The sequence below is a fragment of the Mus caroli genome, unplaced genomic scaffold (genome assembly GCF_978045245.1).
Source record: "Mus caroli unplaced genomic scaffold, Mus_caroli_1 scaffold_18, whole genome shotgun sequence".
NCBI lineage: Eukaryota > Metazoa > Chordata > Mammalia > Rodentia > Muridae > Mus > Mus caroli.
In genome coordinates this window covers 74704080-74712709 of record NW_028227273.1, presented here as the reverse complement: position 1 = coordinate 74712709, position 8630 = coordinate 74704080, and positions in this window count along the sequence as shown.

Here is an 8630-nt window from a genome sequence, read left to right as displayed (position 1 = left end):
TCTGGCAGCCCTCCTGCATCTGCCTGCCCAGAGCATAGGAGAAATTCTGGCCAGACATGGGCAATCCTCCCTCCCCCCTCCTTCTCCTGTCTCCCGTTTAGTTCTCACAAAACCTCATAAGGCAAAGGACATTATCAGTAATTAAAAATGGCAACCCACAGATTGGCAAAAGTTCTTTATCAACCCTACATCATTTAGAAGACTAATATCCAAAATATACAAAGAACTAAAGAATTTAAACTCTAGAGAAACAAATAACCTAATTAAAAATTGGGGTAAAGGGATAAACAAAAATTCTAAACTGAGGCATCTCAAATGTTTGAGAAGCATTTAAAAAATTGTACAACAGCCTTTGTCATTGAGAAAATTTGGATTCCCTTTCATGTGGAACACAGATATTCAGAATGAAGGAGTCACCTTGGAAAATACTACATTTGATGAGGTGAAATGTCTTTCCCATCTCCTTTGATTAATTGTGTTTAAACAACTATTTGATTAGGAATTATAAATGCTATCCAAACTTGTTTCTTAAATTCATTTGCATACAAAATCCTTTTCAAAACTATACTCAGAGGTAATTACTATCATTGATGTTGAGGCATGTTTCCTGTATGTAGCAGAATGATGAATCGGATTTTCATGTTAATATTCTTAGCCTGTGTTTATAACTTGAGAACTGAGACTGTTCAAGTTTAGATGAATAAACGCACAATAGTGTTTAATCCTTGTTATGTTGATGTTGTTGCTGTTGCTGCTGGTGGTAGTGGTGATGGTGGTGGTGGTGGTGGTGGTGGTGTGTGTGTGTGTGTGTGTGTGTGTGTGCATGTGTGTACACAATTCAATACGTTTGGTTTCACTGGTGTGAAATTATTTATTTCCCCCGTTTTATTGGCTGTTGTTAACTTCCATGGTTTGGAGTTTCCTTCTCAGATCTACTGTAGAGTTGAATTTGTGGATACATGTTGTTTTAGTTTTGTTTTAGCTTAGAATGTCTTGATTTCTAAACCTATTTTGATGGAAAGTATTGCTGAGTAAAGGAGTCATGGCTGGCATCTGACATCTTCTTGTAATAGGCATTACAAGGCATTTTTTCCAGGTACTTTTATATTTTAGATTCTCTCTTGTGAAGTCTGGAGTAATTTTAAGTCTAACTCTATATATTTTATGTGACTATTTCCCTCTGTAGCTTTTAATATGCTTTCTTTTTTTTTTTTTTGTACATTTTTGGTTTGATTTAGTTGATGAGGCATTGGTCTTGTATTTCTGCACACTTACTTAGAGTTGCCATCTTTAGATTCCCTAAGTTTGTGTTTTCTTTATAGTTTCTATTTCTATATTCAGGTCCCTTCACCTGTTTATTATATTCTTATGGGTGACTTCTTAAATGCTTTATTTATTTATTTATTTATTTATTTATTTATTTATTTATTTACTTATTTATTTATTTATACTGGCCTCTTTTATCTTGCTAACATTAGATTTAAGGTCACTTTCTTGTGCTTTAGCTCTATTGAAATATCCAGGGCTTGGGCCCTTAATTCTACCCCAATCTCCATGCAATGTTTGGCTGTGGGTTTCTGGATGTGTTGTGTTAGATAGAAGGGTCATTAATTGGGTCTGTGGTCCTGGCCTGGTCTCCAGTATATACTATGATTTTTAGGATATAATACTGAATCCTGATTATAGGGTTCATAAATTCATTTTTAATACTTTAACACAAGTTTTCTCAACCACAGTAATAGCTCATTAATAACATTAATAATATCTTTGGTTTTTTAAGGTTAATTGCCAAAATTGCCTTTATTAATCTATGTGTGGTAGAGTTTTATAACTTTTATATTTTCAGATAGTTTCTTGGACTTTAGTTGGCTCAGCTCATTGTTTTTTTGTTTGTTTGTTTTTTGTTTTTTGTTTTTTTTTCCTAAAAATCTTGTGTTGTCTCCTATCAAATGCAAATATCCCCAACTCCCATTCATAACAGTGCCTGAGAATCCTGCTGTGTTCTGGTGATAATGAAGCTGTTACACAGTATGGAAAGACAAGATTACACAAGAAACAGTGAATTGTTCATGTTATTGTTTCACAGACCTTGTGAGGAGTAGTTTGACTTTCAGAGCATGGCAAAAAGATGGGTTAGCATTTAATTTTAATCCTCCGTTTTTTCCTATGTAGTAGATAATTAAGTTTCTCTCATTCAGTGAAGAGTTATTAAGTTCCTCCTATGTGGCAGAGGTTGGAGAAGGCATGGATTAATCTGGCATAGAGGCAGTGAGGACACAGTGTGGGAGGAGACTCGACCATTTGGCTCGGGGTGAGAAGTAGTGTGGCCAGACATTTGTAGCTCAGCTCTAGATAGAAACTTACTCACTTGATTCTAAGCTCTTAGCAGGGGTTATATGATCAGAAATTTAGAGTCAGGGATGACAGGCATGGTTATAAATTTTGGAGATATTGAAAAATAGTGTGGCAAAGTCATTTTCAAATGGAGGACAGTCTGCCCGGCGTGGTGGCGCACGCCTTTAATCCCAGCACTCGGGAGGCAGAGGCAGGTGGATTTCTGAGTTCGAGGCCAGCCTGGTCTACAAAGTGAGTTCCAGGACAGCCAGGGCTATACAGAGAAACCCTGTCTCGAAAAACCAAAAAAAAAAAAAAAAAAAAAAAAAAAATGGAGGACAGTCAGGGAGGAAAGTTTGTAACTCCAATGTGTGGTCTTGGGTGAAGTTATATATTGTATCCTTGACTTTGTGTTTATAAAAAGGGAAACAAACTTTTCATTATATTAATATACTACAATTTTATTGTAGATTTACTTTTTATGAATATCAGTTTAGAGACTGATTCCTAGCTTTGTAAGTAGAAATATTGTAGCAGTGAACATAGATAAGTAATTATTTCTATGTTGGATGAAGAATACTTTGGCTTTGTGCTCAGAAATGATAATGCTCCTCATACTGCTGAAAGGTATTAATGAACTTACAATAAAATTTCCATAGTAACTTTTTAGTCATTAAGTCTTACAGAACTGGATAAATATTCTGATATTCCAACAAAATGCACTCAATATGTTCTCATTTCTGTCTATGATGTAGTCATTTCTACTGTGAAGAAATGGAATATCAATTTGCATTTGTTTAGTTTTACTCTTAACAGTTACTAATGTTGAATGTTGCAAAGAAATATTTGTTGTTCTTTATGTTTGTTCATTGTATAACTGTCTTTTCACTCAATTACAATACTTATTGATGAGAAATTTGAGTCAGAAATGTTTTTTCTTGGACAATTCCTTATATACTCTAGATATGAAATGCTCTGTGACATAGACTTTGAAATTATTTTTTCTCATTCCATAGGCTGGTTAGTCACTATAGGAGGAGTTCCATCTGCTGTAGATAAAGTAATTTCATGTAGTCTTATTTGTTGATATTTTGAAGATCATTCACTACTTGCATAATCTTGTTGAGAGAGTTTTTATCTTAAACTTCAAGTATATTCCCTGTGTTTTCTAATGGAAAGTTCAATGTATCAGACATTAAGTGAATAACTGTACTCTGATTTGAATTTATCTATGTGCTGATTGAAAAATACACAGGTAAATACATTCTGCAAGCAGATCAACAGTTTTGTCAGTGATTCTTAAAAGTGTTCTCACCAAGATATGTTTTTGATTTTTGCAAAAATGGAAACTGTAGCTGTTCATGTGATCTTTGAGACAGGATCTGTCATGTAAACTTGGGCTAATTATGAATTCCCGGGAATCCACATGTACAAATTTAAGGAGTTGGAAACTTTGGCTTTGGAATGTAGAAACAGATTCCCAGAAGTACAGAAATCTGTTTCTAATAAGAATACATGAGTGTGGGCTTAGAGTAGGAAAAACATTTGTACTATGCTAGTAATTCTTTGGGAAGTCCTGTGTGGTAAGGGACTTTCAAGAAGGAGACATAAGTTTCTAGTTAAGACTCAGAGCCACATAGATCCTTTAGACTATGTATTCTAGGAGATATATGCAGTATTGAAGATATATTTTGGAGAAGAGAGGCCACATCACTCAGGAAGAGGTGTGGGGGTTTCAGAATCCATATTATTTTTTTATTATTATTATTATATGTAAGTACACTGTAGCTGTCTTCAGACACTCCAGAAGAGGGCGCCAGATCTCGTTACGGATGGTTGTTAGCCACCATGTGGTTGCTGGGATTTGAACTCTGGACCTTTGGAAGAGCAGTCGGGTGCTCTTACCCACTGAGCCATCTCACCAGCCCCCATATTATTCTTAACATAACCAAAGTTAGCCATCAATTGGAAAAATGGGCAGGAAGAAATGAAGGTTTTAAGTGAGGTTTGAGTAGACTATGGGAAATCCCTGGAAAATGGTGGTAGATTGCCACATGAAGCTTGTATTCATGTCAGACATCTGGACAGCCACTAAGAAGCAGTGTTCAGAGGAGCAGGGAGCACCATCTTGGTTCCAGGACTCCTCTGAACTTAGGAACTTAGTCTGCACAGGTGAGAGTGTGCACCACAGAAGCAGACAGCTTCTGGGACAGGCGGGAGCCACAGAGCCTCTGAGGCAGCACCCTTTTCGGGCTGCAGACATCCGACCACCCTCCCAGCCGGGGAGGACAGGAGTCCACCCAGCACAGGAGCCCTCTGCCTCAGGAGCAGGGAGTGCCATCTTGGTTCCGGGACTCCGACGAATGTAGGAACTTAGTCTGCACAGGTGAGAGTGTGCACCACAGAAGCTGACAGCTTCTGTGACCTGCCAAAGCAACATAGCATCTGGGAAAGGTCCTGTTTTGGCCTTCTTCTTCGGCCAGGAGGAGGTCCAAACACCAGATATCTGTGCACCTTTCCTGTAAGAGGAGAGCTTGCCAGCAGAGAGTGCTCTAACCACTGAAACTCAGAGGAGAGAGCCTGTCTCCCAGGTCTGCTGATAGACATTAATCAGAAACACCAGAAGAACAATCTCTAAACAGAGACAACTATAACAACTAACTCCAGAGATTACCAGATGGCGAAAGGTAAACGTAAGAATCTTACTAACAGAAACCAAGACCACTCACCATCATCAGAACCCAGCACTCACACTTTGCCCAGTCCAGGGCACCCCAACACACCCAAAAAGCTAGACCTGGATTTAAAAGCATATCTCATGATGATGGTAGAGGACATCAAGAAGGACTTTAATAACTCACTTAAAGAATTACAGGAGAACATTGCTAAAGAGTTACAAGTCCTTAAAGAGAAACAGGATAACACAATCAAACAGGTAGAAGTCCTTAAAGAAAAACAGGAAAAGACAACCAAACAGGTAGAAGTCCTTAAAGAAAAATAGGAAAACACATCCAAACAGGTGATGGAAATGAACAAAATCATACTAGACCTAAAAAGGGAAGTAGACACAATAAAGAAAACCCAAAATGAGGCAACACTGGAGATAGAAACCCTAGGAAAGAAATCTGGAACTATAGATGCGAGCATCAGCAACAGAATACAAGAGATGGAAGAGAGAATCTCAGGTGCAGAAGATTCCATAGAGAAGATCAGCACAACAATCAAAGAAAATGGAAAATGCAAAAAGATCCTAACTCAAAACATCCAGGAAATCCAGGACACAATGAGAAGACCAAACCTACGGATAATAGGAGTGGATGAAAATGAAGATTTTCAACTCAAAGGACCAATAAACTACTTCAACAAAATTATAGAAGAAATTTTCCCAAATCTAAAGAAAGAGATGCCCATGAACATACAAGAAGCCTACAGAACTCCAAATAGACTGGACCAGAAAAGAAGTACCTCCCGACACATAATAATCAGAACAACAAATGCACTAAATAAAGATAGAATACTAAAAACAGTAAGAGAAAAAGGCCAAGTAACATATAAAGGCAAGCCTATCGGAATTACACCAGATTTTTCACCAGAGACTATGAAAGCCAGAAGATCCTGGACAGATGTTATACAGACACTAAAAGAACACAAATTCCAGCCCAGGCTACTATACCCAGCCAAACTCTCAATTAACATAGATGGAGAAACCAAAGTATTCCACAACAAAACCAAATTCACACATTATCTTTCCACGAATCCAGCCCTTCAAAGGATAATAACAGAAAAAAACCAATACAAGGATGGGAACCACACCCTAGAAAAAACAAGAAGGTAATCCCTCAACAAACCTAAAAGAAGACAGCCACAAGAACAGAATGCCAAATTTAACAACAAAAATAACAGGAAGGAACAATTGCTTTTCCTTAGTATTGCTTAATATCAATGGACTCAACTCCCCAATAAAAAGACATAGACTAAGAAACTTGCTACACAAAAAAGACCCAACCTTTTGCTGCTTACAGGAAACTCATCTCAGAGAAAAAGATAGACCCTACATCAGAATGAAAGGCTGGAAAACAATTTTCCAAGCAAATGGTATGAAGAAACAAGTTGGAGTAGCCATTCTAATATCTCATAAGATTGATTTCCAAACCAAAGTCATCAAAAAAGACAGGGAGGGGCACGTCATACTCATCAAAGTTAAAATCCTCCAAGAGGAACTATCAATTCTGAATATCTATGCTCTGAATACAAAGGCAGCCCCATTCATTAAAGAAACTTTAGTAAAGCTCAAAGCACACATTGCACCTCACACAATAATAGTGGGAGACTTCAACACACCACTTTCACCAATGGACAGATCATGAAAACAGAAAATAAACAGGGACACAGTGAAACTAACAGAAGTTATGAATCAAATGGATCTGGCAGATATCTACAGAACATTCTATCCTAAAACAAAAGGATATACCTTCTTCTCAGCACCTCATGGTACCATCTCCATAATTGACCACATAATTGGTCACAAAACAAACCTCAACAGATACAAAAATATTGAAATTGTCCCATGCATCCTATCAGATCACCATGAACTAAGGATGATCTTCAATAATAAGATAAATAATAGAAAGCCAACATTCACGTGGAAACTGAACAACACTCTTCTCAATGATACCTTTGTCAAGGAAGGAATAAAGAAAGAAATTAAGGACTTTTTAGAGTTCAATGAAAATGAAGCCACAACATACCCAAACTTATGGGATACAATGAAAGCATTTCTAAGAGGAAAACTCATAGCTATGAGTGCCTCCAAAAAGAAACTAGAGAGAGCACACATTAGCAGCTTGACAACACACCTAAAAGCTCTACAATGAAAGGAAGCAAATTCACCCAAGAGGTGAATCACACAGCAGGAAATAATCAAACTCAGGGGTGAAATCAACCAAGTGGAAACAAGAAGAACTATTCAAAGAATCAACCAATCAAGGAGCTGGTTCTTTGAGAAAATCAACATGATAGATAAACCCTTAGTCAGACTCACTAGAGGGCACAGGGAAAGCATTCTAATTAACAAAATCAGAAAAGAAAAAGGAGAAATAACAACAGATCCTGAAGAAATCCAAAACACCATCAGATCCTTCAACAAAAGGCTATACTCAACAAAACTGGAGAACCTGGATAAAATGGAGAAGATTCTAGACAGATACCAGATAACAAAGTTGAATCAAGATCAGGTTAATGATCTAAACAGCCCTATATCCCCCAAAGAAATAGAAGCAGTCATTAATAGTTTCCCAACCAAAAAAAGCCCAGGACCAGATGGGTTTAGTGCAGAGTCCTATCAGACCTTCAAAGAAGATCTAATCCCAGTTCTTCACAAACTATTCCACAAAATAGAAACAGAAGGTACTCTACCCAACTCATTCTATGAAGCCACAATTACTATGATACCTTAACCACAAAAAGACCCAACAAAGATAGAAAACTTCAGACCAATATCCCTTATGAATATAGATGCAAAAATCCTCCATAAAGTTCTTGCTAACTGAATCCAAGAAAACATCAAAACAATCATCCATCCTGACCAAGTAGGTTTCATCCCAGGGATGCAGGGATGGTTCAATATACGGAAATCCATCAACATAATCCAGTATATAAACAAACTCAAAGACAAAAACCACATGATCATCTCGTTAGATGCAGAAAAGCATTTGAAAAGATCCATCACCCATTCATGATAAAAGTCTTGGAAAGATCAGGAATTCAAGGCCCATACCTAAACATGATAAAAGCAATCTACAGCAAACCAGTAGCCAACATCAATGTAAATGATGAGAAGCTTGAAGCAATCCCACTAAAATCAGGTACTAGACAAGGCTGTCCACTCTCTCTATACCTATTCAACATTGTACTTGAAGTCCTAGCCAGAGCAATTCGACAACAAAAGGAGATCAAAGGGATACAAATTGTAAAAGATGAAGTCAAAATATCACTTTTTGCAGATGATATGATAGTATATATAAGTGACCCTAAAAATTCCACCAGAGAACTCCTAAGCCTGATAAACAGCTTCGGTGAAGTAGCTGAATATAAAATTAACTCAAACAAATCAATGGCCTTTCTCTACACAAAGAATAAACAGGCTGAGAAAGAAATTAGGAAAACAACACCCTTCTCAATAGTCACAAATAATATAAAATATCTTGGCGTGACTCTAACTAAGGAAGTGAAAGATCTGTATAATAAAATCTTCAAGTCTCTGAAGAAAGAAATTATAGAAGATCTCAGCAGATGGA